This window comes from Lutra lutra, chromosome 4, assembly GCF_902655055.1.
Source record: "Lutra lutra chromosome 4, mLutLut1.2, whole genome shotgun sequence".
Taxonomy (NCBI): Eukaryota; Metazoa; Chordata; class Mammalia; order Carnivora; family Mustelidae; genus Lutra; species Lutra lutra.
Window position 1 is genome coordinate 13,384,659 of NC_062281.1, and position 13,276 is coordinate 13,397,934.

The 13,276-nt window shown below is 47.3% G+C and overlaps 1 long non-coding RNA gene across 1 annotated transcript in view; it reads right to left on the reverse strand.

The window, feature by feature from the left end:
• Window positions 1-411: 411 nt before the first annotated feature.
• The window catches only part of LOC125098913 (uncharacterized), a 225,727-nt gene continuing 212,862 nt past the window's right edge, over window positions 412-13,276 (reverse strand). Inside the window, exons 10-12 of the long non-coding RNA XR_007126973.1 lie at window positions 10,812-10,934; window positions 752-915; window positions 412-683 (exon numbers count right to left, since the gene is read on the reverse strand). This is a non-coding gene — a long non-coding RNA (uncharacterized LOC125098913). The remainder of the gene's footprint in view (window positions 684-751; window positions 916-10,811; window positions 10,935-13,276) is intronic.

Consider the following 13,276-nt stretch of genomic DNA (forward strand, 5'->3'; position numbering starts at 1 on the left):
CCAAATTTTAAAGGAATTTCAATTGTCTTTGACTTTAGTTAACTAGAGTTCACAAAGGAATACAGGATGGATACAAAGGACAGTCTGTGGTCCCAAGAATAACCCCACAAAGGGAGATGGTTTTGGTGTCTTTGAAAGACACGAGACTCTTGGCTGTGTTCATTGGTACATATGGCTTACTCTGCTAGGCTAGAAACGGCCTCCGCCAAAATGGCTGTTTTGCTTTGGATTTCCAAAAATAACTCATGAGAAGCCTATAATATGAGGAAAATGGTCACACACAGCTCTGGGAAGGAAAGAAATAACATTTGATTTGAATCACCTCAGAGTGGAAATTGAGGCAAATATCTCCTTATAGCAACTGCTGTATAATTATCCATCCTAATGGGATCCTTTCAAAACCAAAGCAGCTCAACAGGAAGTTTAATTGAAATACAATTTCCAGACCAACTCTTCTGCCAAAATCACATTAAATGAAGATAGCTCAGCAGTGACCAAATCACTGCTAAATGTGTCATGTGTTACGGGCGAGGGGCAGGAGGGGGTGGGTGTTCTCCTATGTGGGGGAAACACAGCAATCTCCCTGGGCTCCTTTTTCCAGGTTCGTGTGTCTTCTAGTCACTGGACACAAGGATTCACTTCTGTCTGGGTCAATGCTACCTGTGTCAAGTGTTTCTGGGCTCCTGAAAGTAAGAAACCAGAGTTAAAATCTCAGAGATAAGACAGGGAGAGAAGAGAAAATGATACTCACCATCCAACCCGTTCAATTAGTGCAAAGATGCCTCCCATTCCAGACGTAAGCTCGTGGAGGACAGCAGTGATGAAAAATGGCCTTCACTGCTTGGTACGGTTCCTCTGTGTCCCTTAGCTGTGTGACCTCTGCTGAGTTACTTAACATCTCTGAGGCAGTTTCTCCTCAACTAAAAAAAAAAAAATGTATCACACACACACACACACACACTTATACATACATACACACACACACACACTTATACATACATACACACACACTTATACATACATATATACACACACACACTTATACATACACACACAACACTTATACATACATACACACACACACTTATACATACACACACACACTTATACATACATACACACACACACTTATACATACACACACACACTTATACATACATATACACACACACACTTATACATACATATACACACACACTTATACATACATATATACACACACACACTTATACATACATATATACACACACACACACTTATACATATACACACACACACTTATACATACATACATACACACACACTTATACATACATATATATACACACACACACACTTATACATACACACACACTTATACATACATACACACACACACTTATACATACATATACACACACACTTATACATACATACACACACACTTATACATACATACACACACACTTATACATACATATACACACACACTTATACATACATATATACACACACACTTATACATACACACACACACTTATACATACATATACACACACACACTTATACATACATATATACACACACACACACTTATACATACATATACACACACACTTATACATACATATATACACACACACACACGTATACATACATATATATACACACACAACACTTATACATACATACATACATACATACACACACTTATACATACATACACACACACACTTATACATATACACACACACTTATACATACATATATACACACACACACTTATACATACATACACACACACTCATACATACATACACACACACACTTATACATACATATACACACACACACACTTATACATACATACACACACACTTATACATACATATATACACACACACACACTTATACATACATATACACACACACACTTATACATACATATATATACACACACACACTTATACATACATACACACACACACTTATACATACATATACACACACACTTATACATACATATATACACACACACTTATACATACATATACACACACACTTATACATACACACACACACTTATACATACATACACACACACACTTATACATACATATATACACACACACACACACACTTATACATACATATATACACACACACACATTTATACATACATACATATATACACACACACACATTTATACATACATACATATATACACACACACATTTATACATACATATATATACACACACACATAAATATATATTAAAATATATATTATATATAATATGTATATATGTATGTGTATATACACATATATAAGTGTATATATGTGTATATATACATTATATTATATATAATATGTACATATATATAATATGTACATATGTATGCGTGCATATATACACATGTATATGTATGTATATACACATACATATGTACATATGTGTGTGTGTGTATATATATATATTCCCACACCCTCTGGATAGTCAGGAAGATGAAAGGATAATGTCCATTAACTGCTAACCAGTGACAAAGCTGGAATCTATGCAGTGTAGTGCTCTAGACAGTATCTGGTACCACACGGGGTGGGACTCGGTGTTTCCTTGCTATTCCAAAACGGGTCAGTGTGTGGGCCAGCGGCATTAGCAGCACTTGGGAGCCCACCCCTAGTGCAGGATCTCAGCCCCACACGGAGTAACTGAACGAGACTCTGCATCTAGCAAGGGTTCCCTGGAGATGGGTGTGCAGCTCGAGTTTGAGGAACAAAGGCTTTGGCCATCTTTCAGGTGTGTGGTTCTGCAACCAGGTGAACGAGTCAATAGAACATGATCTAAAAGCTGCCCTTGGGGCAGAAGCAGGGTCCTCAGAGGGCCACCTGTGGCGGGCACGTTTCTGGAGACCATCCCAAATTGTCATCCAGTCTTCCTGCCGGCAGAGAGGGAAACTGAGGCACAGGACCTACCAGAAACTGAGGGATTCTCCACCAACAGGGCTGGACCACCCTGGAATCCAGAGTCACGTCATCACAAATGTCCCCATGTCATCACGTGCACCCAGGAATAGGCCCCAAGTGCAGAGTGGGCAACAGTAGCAGCTAGTAAGTGACAGGAGGGAATGGTGCCTGGAAACACAGGAGAAATGGGATGGACAACAGACTGTCTTCTTTCCCTGATGGTGGCCTAAATCACAGTGCTCGTGTGTCTCTAAGACACAGCAACCTCATACTGTAGAGAAAGAAATAGTACACACACAGGGAGTTTGCCATTTAGGCGCAGACCATCTAGAATCACAGACGAGACTCTTTTGAAGTTGACTGCCTCCCGGAAGGGAGACCTATAAGCTGGGGAACTGGAAACTGATGGATGAAGAGAAGGAAGAAGAAAAGGAAAGAAGGAAAGCAAGGGAGGGACACTGACATTTAAAAATAATAATAATAATAATAATAATAATAATAAAAATAAAATAAAAGATAGTTGAGTCTCCTGTTACATATACAGGGTTAGGTTTAAAAGTCCTCCCAGATATTCAGGCCACAAAGCCATCTTTTCTACTATGACCCTCTGTTCAGACCTAGTGCTTTGTCCCTCACACCCAGCACATCTATGGCTGAACATGCTTGTGTGAAGGAATCTGGCAAGGGTACATCCTGGGTGGCAGACAGCTTCCCTTGTTTATTTGCTCCCCCAAATCGAGAGACACTAGAGCTACCCCACCCTGCCCAAATCCCAAGGGCTCCTGACTCCAGTACACCTGGCTTCATTAGACAAGGACAAATCTCTTGTAGAAGATTCTAACTAAAGCTCTGGTCTCCAGAGACTTCCCATGACTAAAGGGGATTGGGGGACACAATGCTTACACTTTGTGTGAATGTGCGTATATGAGAATGGAGATAGGAGACAAACAGGAAATGACAGGTCAAATCCTAATTCTGGAATAAGAAGCATTGATTATGCTGAGTTTATAAAGCTTTTCTTAAATCCTTACTGGGAGAAAATAGAAGAGAAATCTGATTTAAAGGTGGGGAGACTGAGGCCCTGTAAGGTGTGTGGTAGAACCAGGAACTGAGTGTTGTACCTTGCTGTCCCAGGGCACAGGCTTCTTTTGGTGTCCCAACATCCTTGTCAGTGGCTGGCGTCCCAGCCACCTTCCCGTAATGACCTGCCCATCTACCTGCTGCTGGAAGCATTACACTCTATCTTTAAGGCTGGTGATTAGACACTGTTTTTTGGGTGGATTTTTGTTGTTGTTGTGTTGTTGTTGGTTGTGTAGTTTTTTCCTTTTTCTTTAGGACTTTCTTTACAAAAAGCTTCTCTGGGTCTTCAGATGAAAAAGTTTATTCTACTGATAAGGAAAGGGATGGCAATGTTTCCGTTGAGCCATGGAGCTCTACTGATGATGTATAGTTGGACCAAAAAAAAAAAAAAAAAAAAGGCCAGCTTTCAAGTCAAAATGTCCCCAATTGTGTCCGTTTAAAAAAAAAAAATGTCCTTGCTACTCAGCCCTGTCTGACATTTGGTAGTTGATCTCTCCGATGCTCTGGTTTCTTCAATTTTTAGAAATGGCAACAGCACCAGCTATTGTTTATCAATGTGAGCTCTACATGTCCACTGTGCCAGTGGTATGCTAAGTAAGCACTCTGTATTTCCCCAGTCATCCAGTACTTGTAACGCAACGCACGATCACTAATCTCCCCGTATAAAGGAGAAAGCCGAGGCCACAGAGAGGTGAAGTGACTTGCTCAAAGCCACGCAGCTAATAAATGTCAGAACTGACATTCTACAGGTGGTCTGGCTGGAGTCTGGGCTCTCACATTAACAGAGATGTTCTCACAGGCGGTCAGGAGGGCTATGTGAGATCATATGGCCCAGAACAAGTACTCAATAAATTGTAACTACTGGGTATCACTTAGAAATTAATTTCTTTGGTTAGGCCAGAGCAGGGCTCAGTATAGTATGCACGTGGCTAATGAGAAGCTGCCTACAGTGCTAGCATTCGGCCTCGAGAGCGTGCCACAGGCAGGAGCTCCAGGGCTCACCCCCAGGGTCTCCATACTGACCACTTTCACAGGGAGCCCACACAGAAATCTAATTTGGGGCGGCCAGGATGGGAATAGGTCTGACGTCCACCTGGCAAGAAGAACGGGAGGTTCCAAAATGGGCCGCCAGACGGATCAAATCCCCAAGGCAATGCCCATGGGCTCGGTGACTCATTGCTTTAGAAAGTCTCTGAAATTGGCTAATTGCACAGAGTTTCGAGAATGATTCCTTGTAAAGATGAGGCAGCATGACTCAAAAAATTGGTACAATTACAGATCTGGGGTGGAAGAAGAGTCCACTGGCAGCTGAACGACCAGCTTTCTTCCCCGATTCAACTTTCCCCAGTTCTGTGCAGGTATCTGGAAGAGGCACATGGCGGCTGTGGCGAATCCTGTTGTCTCCGTCACAGTCTAGCCTAGGGTGGACTCTTGGTCCCATCTGGCCAGTGAGACAGAAGGGGAGTCTACTGGGGATTTCTGGGGAAATTCTGTGCCTGAAGAGAAGAGAAGAGAAGAGAGTTGCAGTAGGAAGGAACCCCTTTTCCTTTTGGATGTTCTTCTGGCCTGAAACACTGCTGTGATAGGTTAGGTCTGCAGCACGAAAGAGCATCACAGAGATGCTAATTCGATGCCCTCGAGCCATCAGATGCATGCTTTCTGAGACATCTGGTAATAGCAGGTGCTGGGGAAGATACAGGAAACAGAAAGCCCTGCACACTTACCGGTATAAGTGTAACCTGGTGCAGTCATTCTGGAAGACAACCTGGCAGTACTCGTGAAATTAAACAAGAGCACAGCCAATGACTCATCCATCCATCCCCGCCCGGAGTCCGCACAGAGAAACTCTCCCACAGTCCCCGTGGGCACAGGTGCAAGGTGTCACCACAGAACTTGGCTGCGCTTCCCTAGTGTCCATCTCCAGGGGCAAGAGGAGTGAACAGGGCAGGACCAATGGCAAGGGAAGGCCAGATGCAGCCCTCAGATGAGCTATGTGTACGGAATGAAGAGAAGATCTCTAAGAGAACCCCATTTGTCTAAATTAAAAAGTACCCAATCATAGCCCTGCAGCAGTCCAGCTGTGCAGCACCCAGCAAAGGCACCTGAGTGGACGCCGGTGAGGAGCAAAGGGAGCAGAACGGGCAGAACACAAGAAGAATGACAGGGATCTTGCAGAGGCCAGAGAGAACGTGCCTTGAACAGAGGAGGCTTTCATAAAAATTCAAAAGATAAAATGCAACCGGATTGGGAGTCAGAAAACCCAGTTAGTCATGTTTCCAGGACTGATTCTTACTGGCTGTGGGCCCTCTGGCAGGTCACTTACAGCCTCAGTTTCCCCACTGCAAAAGCAGATACAAAGGGAAGCCCTGTAGAGGAGACGTGTGCGCAGCCCGAGTTTGGAATGCAGCAACTGAATGACAACTGAGGACTGCGTTTTCTCATCTGTAAAACGGGGACGACATTACCCAGCTGGTACCTTTAGGGTGAGGTTTCAGTGAGACACGACACAGGCAGGACAAAAAGCACAATGATGAACGACACTGTTTCGTACACTTGGGAGGAAGGGAGCATATCCCCCAGGGAGCTCAGGCTCATACCAGGCACTGTGCCAGGAGCACAGCAGCACATCGCACCCTCACTGGGTGCGGCACACGGGCCCTTCAGACCTGGAAGCATGGGCAGCCCCTCCCTGCAGGGCACCCGTGGCTCACTCCCCCCGACCCCCCGCAGGGCACCCATGCTGTTTTGGGCAAAAACCTGAGAGAGGGGACATCTCAGGCTATCTTTATGCTCCCACTCCTGGACACCTGGAGCCTTACAAATCCACATAGATATGTCTTTTTCTTTTCTTTTGTGGCAGTGAAACCATTTTTAACTAGATGAGCTAGGTTACCAAAAAGAGAAGAGACACGAGGAAGAAACAATCATCACTTGCCTGCTATGCTACCAAATAAGCCAATCTTCACTTTTCCAACAAAGAGCTATTCTCTTTCTGTAACTTCCTTATAAGGAAGGACACATTGTTTTATGTGACTGTCACATCAGGGATGGTGGCCACTCTCCTTAAAGTGAACACCTCTTCCCCATCCCTCAGATGTCTGGCAAAGATGCCTTGGCGCCCAAGTACCACGTATCCTTGGGTGTCTCCTGGTCTCCAACTTTGCTCCCAAATGTGCCCGGCTTCAAAAAACCTCCCACCTGCAAACGAGTGCCTTCTCTCCTGGAGCGTGTCTTTGAAATACGTTCCGTAAACAGGGGTACGAGGTCAACATGGTGTTTGATAACTCCTGACAAACAGTTTTTCCCAAAAGACCCATTTACGTGGCCACGTGTGGTGGAGGCACATGCCAGGCTGCCTACAGAAACCCGTCACTCTAACATCTGGAAATGTTCAGGGAGTGGGAGGCTATAGTCGTACCTGGAGCTTCAGGGAAGGTAGACTTTCCACGGGGTCACCGATGCTCTGCCGTCCTCCCATGAGATCTGCATGCTCACGAGTGCTCCCAGAGGGTCTCTGCATACATTATGGACCCCTTCACACAGCCAGCCCCTGCTAGCAGTGGACAGCAAGTCCAGCCTGGGAGGCGGGTGGTGTGTGGACTGGAGGGTGGAAGCGAGGGAGCGGTCCTCAGCCACGACTCTGCGCTGGTTTCCCCCTTCCACTACCAAGCCCCACACCAGGGAGCCAGCCAGTGCTTGGACCACGTATGTCTCAAATGCCTGTTATCGCCTAGACTCCGGGTGAGGGATTGCAACACCAAGGCCATTTCTCGACTACAGCGGCGAGTTAGGGAGTCAAGACACCAACACGAGGAATGCTAGATACCAGGGAGGAATGAAGGCAAAGATAACAAAGCCAGACAATCAAAGATTGATCGTGTGTGGGTACTGAGTGGTCTGGGGTCCGGTGGCAGGTCCCTGCAGGCTGCGAAGGAAGTGCTCAGGATGACCGCAGCATGGGGGGCTGGAGGGGTTGGGGAGGTGGAGGAGGAAGGGGAGGAGGCCTGTGATCCAGGCCAGGAGCAGGGGAGGTGGGCGGCACACTCACAGGCTAGGGAGGAGCTTCCTGGGCCTAGAACAGAAAGAAAACATCTGGAAATCCTGGTTGGGTGAGTCAAGGCCTGAATTTTGAGGACCCCGAGAGCCAGGTAGAGGAACACAGAGCTCATAAAGCAGTGCGGCTGATGGGAGCAGTCTATGAGATCCGTGTGGGGCAGCCCTCAGGAGGGCCTGCATGAAGAACCTGGTGAGTAGGGAGGCCTGTGGTACCAGGGTGTCCCCGTCCCACCTGCCAGCGTGGCAGGCCCTGGGTTGAGGGGCCTGTGGCCCATGTAGGCTTGTATGTGGATGGCCCTTGTACGTGGATGGCCATGTTAACTTACTGTCGTCCCTGGCATGTTGGCCCGGATGCTATGCTAGGAGCTCGGCAAGGGTTTTCCGTGCACTTTCTGCCTTACTTGTCACAGCAGTCTGATGAGGTTGGGGGTGCTGTTAGCATCCTGGCAGTGAATGGGAGAGGACCCTGAGGCATAGGAAGGTAAGTAACTTGCTCTGATCTCATGGCTCAGGAATATGGAGCCAGAATGCACCCCCAGGCAGTTCGCCTCTAGAACCCGCCTGCTTAACCGCTGTGCCTTCGGGCCTCCCTGCATGGCCACCTTCCTCTCCTATCATTGTGGCGTTCGCTGACAGGCTTGTGCTGTGGAGTCAGGCCCACCCCTCTCCGTCTGGGTGCCTCTGAGCCTTCTATTGCTGATGGGCAAATGGGTATAAGGACCTCTGCCACTTCAGGACTGATAAAAGGGCCAAAAGAAGTGGCAATATTTTGCGAAGTTGGCGCTCAGTAAACTCACTGTTAGTTCTTGCTGGTTGAAGGAGTGAGTGAGAAATTACACGTGCCCTGAAAAGGGACGTACCCACGCCACTCGCTTTTCCAGACTGTCTCCGGCAGGTCAGGGTTGCACTTCCTCACCTGCGGTGACTAGATCTGGCGCACGAGGAGTGAGCAGAGGTGACGTGCTGTTTCTGGCCTTTGTGGGGAAATGCTCGTGAGCGTCCCTCTCTCTTCCGCCCCAGTGCCTTGAAGTGCCCCGCACACGGTGTGGCTGGTGGCGGGGGGGTGCTGCCAGGACGGAGGGGTGCAGGGAGAGAGGCCACGTGGAGTCAGAGCCTCGCCGCGGGCCTGGCCTGCACGCAGCTGCTCGCCTTCCGCCGTCCTGTCTTGCTTCTTCCCCAGCGCGGGGAGCTCTCCCAAAGGCCCGGACTGCGTGTAGACCGGTCGTGCTGCCTGTTGCCCATCTCCCTGACTGGAGCCTCTGCTTCAGGTTTGCCTTGGTCAGAAGGTCAGGCTCTCCGGAGGGCGCTCGGCAGACAAGGAATGGGGGAGCAGAGACACCAAAGTTCCCCAAGTGCGGGGCCCCCTCCGTCAGCTTTTTTTCGCTGCTGCCTCCGCGGCACAGCACCCAGCACCTGGCAGGTTGTGTGCACCGAGAGGCCTTTGTAAACCTCAGGCTCCATCAGAGGACTCAGCCCTTCATTCTCTGCAGGGAATTAGGCTAAATCCTGGCCTTGTCAAGTGGGATGCCTATTGGTGAGTGGTTTCCACACAGAGTCCACCGCGGCCTGCCCCCGGCCCCCACTCAGGGCTCCAAGCTGGGCCTCAGGGTGGCCTGAGGACACAGGTACCCAAGGGGAGAAAAGCCAGAGTGAGAGAGACATGTGGGGAGAGACTGCAAGGGGGCAAAGTCACCTGCCCCTGAACCCTCGTGCACACGTTCAAAGCTATCCAGGCTGTGCTCTAAAGTGGCCTTTGCTGGAACTTGTTGCCTGGCCAAGGGTGAGTCCTTCTCCTCTAGGCCCCGGTTTCTCTGACAGTCAAACATGGGCACCAAAGAAGAACATTATTTTTTTTTAAGATTTTATTTATTTATTTCACAGAGACAGAGATCACAAGTAGGCAGAGAGACAGAGAGAGAGGAGGAAGCAGGCTCCCCACCGAGCAGAGAGCCCGATGCGGGGCTCGATCCCAGGACCCTGAGATCATGACCTGAGCCAAAGCAGAGGCTTTAACCCACTGAGCCACCCAGGCGCCCCAAGAAGAACATTTCTTCCTGATCGAAAATGCTGGGAACACAACATCCCCTAGGCTTCGCTCCTCAGAGCCTGGCTCATGGGGTTGAAACGCCTTCAAGGCTTCTGTAGGCCCTGAGAGAGCCATCAGGTATGTTAACCCTACCTGGCTCCTGTATACAACATAATTCCCATGGAACTGCTAAAGTGGAGTTGCATTTGACCAGGCAATAAAAAGTTATATAAATATCTAACACAATTTCCATTTTGCAGCTCTGTCTTCATATTTTGAAACTAACACATAGTGTCTTTCTGGTCAAATGGACCCATCTATGATGTCCGGTGAAAATGCCATTTCCCAAGCCCCACCCCAGAGCTACTGAATGAGAAAATCTGGTGGGGGAAGCCCAGGGATCTGCATTTCACCAAGTTTCCCAGGTGGTCATTTGCAAACTGAAGTTTGAAAACCACTGCCAGAAAAAGAAGCCGAGAAAAGGGGCTGGGGCAGGCATTCTGGAGCCGGGAGGAGGGCTGCAGAGGTGACCAAGGAAGGGGAGGCGAGGTGATGTGGAGGACAGCACGTGGCTCCTGCTTTGCATGAGTGCAAATCGCTGTTGCCCATGTGTGCCCTGTGTGTTCCACCAGCGTAAACATACATTTGCAAAACCCTGACTCACTCTCTGCCCAGCCCTTCCCCCAGCCCTAGGGAAATGATACTCACACTCTACCCCAGGACTGCGTTCTCTATCCCGAGCTGCGGGAAGAGAAGGTTTCCAACGTGTTGGGCACATTGTGGACAAGGCTGTTTGCGGACCGAGGCCACCACTGCCAGGAATCGTGCTGCAGGAAGGAACATAAATAGCATGGTCACCCAGAGCGTTGCTCCAGCTGGTTTGACCTTTGGTTTGGGACAGATCCTAGTCCCTGCAGCGAGTTGCCCCAATTCGTCCACAGGGACGGAGGTTCTGTTTATTGTCGCACTACACACAGAGAAGTGCTCCTGATGAGCCTGCCCACAAGCACACACATACGTAAACACACGTGTGCACACACACATGCGTATACATACACGCACACATACACACGCGCACACACATGTGCACACATGCGCGCACACACACATGATGGGCTGAAGGTGTATATAAGCTTCTGCAATGATTTGAGGGCTGGCGCTCGGCCGTCAGGAGTCACTTGGACCCCTCGAGGGCTAGTTTCCAAGGTACCAGGAAGGCGTCCTGCTAAAAGGAGGGAGGAAGAGTAGAAAGCTGCTGGGAAGGACCAAGTACTGTGTGTGTGTGTGTGTGTGTGTTGTGTAGGGGCACGGTTCCCATGGACGTTTCACACCACTTGATCCGGGAGACTACCATCAGTTCCATTCTTCTGAAGAGGAAACGAAGACACAGAAAGACCTGCCCAAGATCCTGCAAGATAGAACTCTGACCCCGCTAACCTTGAAGTCTGTGTTTGGTACTTACACAGTACTGCCTTAAAGCCGAGAACCAGGAAGCATGGTGGGGATGGAGGGGGGGAGTCTCTTCCAGGGAGGTGAGCCTATGCAAACTGACCTCTTTCACGAGTGAGAGAAGCAAAATCACTCAACAAACAACTGAATTCTCAAGCAATAAACGGTCATTGGAAAAAATAAATCACAGATACGCAATAGAAAAAAAAATCACATTATAATCACATTCTCCTAAAAATAACAGCATTTATACTTCCAGGCTTTTATTCTAGCCAAATATATATATGTGTGTGTGTGTGTATATACATATATATTTTTTTCTTAGCCTACAAATAAAATGATGCAATTTTTGCAATTTTATAAGAAATTTCATACTGCTGATTTTTAACATGGGTAATTAACAATGTTCGTCCAACCCTGATCTTCTGTGTGCTTATGTCCATCCATAAATTTCTCTGCAGAGCTTAAGGGAGAGATAAAACCTTTCACTTCTGTTCTGTTGCCTGTTATTGCCAGTTCATCAGCTACTAGTGCATTTAAGGAAGGGTTAGAGTATTCTAGCTAAACAGATCTGTGTTCTCGTGGAAGATGCCACTTTGAAAAACATACCCCGCTTCACCCCCCAAAAAAAATTCAGGTTGGTTTTCTCCTCCCCACAGATGAACATGGATAACAGGTTTTACAACAACCAAGAAAATGATGCCCTCGCCCACCCCAAAAAGTATCTCAAAGCCAAGGGAAATGCAGCTCTACTATTCAGAATTGCCCATCCCCCACTGCAGGGACCAGCCCTCCAAGGGCCCTCCAGGCCTCCCTTCCAGCCTGCCCCTAGTTAGGTAAGTGAAAAATAACCTCTTTTCCTCCCTTTTGGTGTTAACGAGGCTTCCTACTGCGACACAGTTAATCACATCAATTAAAAACCTCTCACACTTGGCCTTGCCTGCCAGGTACCAGCCCTCTGTCCAGGATAAGTCATGCCTGGAGATAGCTAATATTCTTTTCTTTATCCCCCTCTGCCTATGCTTTTTTCATTTGTATGCTCTTTTTCAATTTTTTAAAATTCAAGCTTAATTAACACAGTCAAATGTCCAGATCTTTAATGAACAGTTTGATGAGTTTTGACAAATGCAGATACCAAAAACTAAACCACAAAGACACAGAACATTTCCCTCACCCAGAAAGTTCCCTGTGCCTTTTCCAATCATTGCTGCCCACCTCCCAGAGGAAACCACTGTACTGATTTCTAGCACCATTCATTAATTTTGTGTGTTCCAAAAGTTCATATAAATGGAATCCTGTGATTTGTAAAGATGGGCATGAATGATGGCCAAGAACATGCAGTTCCTATGGGCATGAAAACCAGTGTAGGTGCTTTGGAAAACAGTCTAGCCATTCCTCAAAAAGGCTGCAGAGAGATTTGCCACGTGACCCAGCCTTTCCACTCCTAGGTATATATACTCAAGGAAATGCAAACACACATCCACTCAAAATCTTGCACGGGAATCTTCAAAGGAGCATTCATTATTCATAATAACCCCAAACTGGAAACAACCTGTCTATCCACCAAAGAAAGAGTAAATGAAACGCAGTCCCTCCACACAATGGAACATTACTAAGGCACAGAAAGGAATGAAGTACAGACACATCCTACAGCGGGGTGAACCTTGATAGCGTCATGCTAAGTGGAAGAAGCCAGCTGCAGAAGACCACCTATTGTATG